The sequence below is a fragment of the Bubalus bubalis genome, chromosome 6 (assembly GCF_019923935.1).
Source record: "Bubalus bubalis isolate 160015118507 breed Murrah chromosome 6, NDDB_SH_1, whole genome shotgun sequence".
NCBI lineage: Eukaryota > Metazoa > Chordata > Mammalia > Artiodactyla > Bovidae > Bubalus > Bubalus bubalis.
Window position 1 is genome coordinate 72292790 of NC_059162.1, and position 949 is coordinate 72293738.

General features: G+C 29.9%; 1 non-coding gene across 1 annotated transcript; it reads left to right on the top strand.

The window, feature by feature from the left end:
* The first annotated feature begins 380 nt into the window (after positions 1–380).
* Positions 381–487, top strand: LOC112585817. The gene has a single exon (XR_003110400.1). It is a non-coding gene; the product is annotated as a U6 spliceosomal RNA (small nuclear RNA).
* Positions 488–949: the final 462 nt, after the last annotated feature.

The window sequence follows — 949 nt, forward strand, 5'->3', positions numbered from 1 at the left end:
CTGGGAGAAATCTAGGAATAATAGGTAAAAGGAAATAATATGTTGGAATTAACCTAAATAAGAATGCTCTTTTAACAAAGGGGTTCAGAAAATTATAAACAATGATGTAAAACTTGCTAGTACTGTGTATGTTTTTATTTAAGTTATTTACTTTGATTCCTCTGGGAGGTTAGGGATAGTGTTTAGGGGATTCAAGAAGATAACATGGAAGAGATTCAGTCATATATTTATGATCTCTCCCTAATATTGAAGCCTCCTTCCCTAATTTAATTGATCAACTTTACTTACTGATCCACATCTCTAATACTGTAAAAGTACAAAATATTTTAATTTTTGTGTCATCAAACAAAATGGAATTGATTAAAAAGTATAAAACTTATGTGTTCACTTCAGCAGCAGATATACTAAAACTGGAATGATACAGAGAAGATTAGCATGGCCCCTGTGCAAGGATGTCATGCAAATCTGTGAAGCATTTCATATGTTTTCATGCTCAGGATTGCAATTTCTGGAATTTATTGTGAGATTGGATTTTTACAAATCTCCGCCAAACTTATCTTTCTGCTTAAGACTTCCCACTACTATATGTATATGTATTGAATCACATGAAAAAACCTTTTGAAATTAAAATGAATAAAAAGTAGTTCTTCAACCAACCATGAGGGAAGATCGATGGACAAAGTTGGCAAAATATGAATATGCAAAGAAGATCCCATTTTGAAAATATTAAGGCTTGAAAATAGAGACTGTAATGTTATTTGTAACTGTGCTAGACCAATATGAAGAAATAAATTTTTCCTCTTTTTGAGAAATGTATTAATGTAATTAAAATGTATTAAGACTTTTAAAAAGACAGTATAATACTTATTTTATGTATGTGTATATATGGTCAATATGTTATTTACTCTGATTTATTTTGCTTGTGCCAAGAGACATGTTTTGAAAGTTT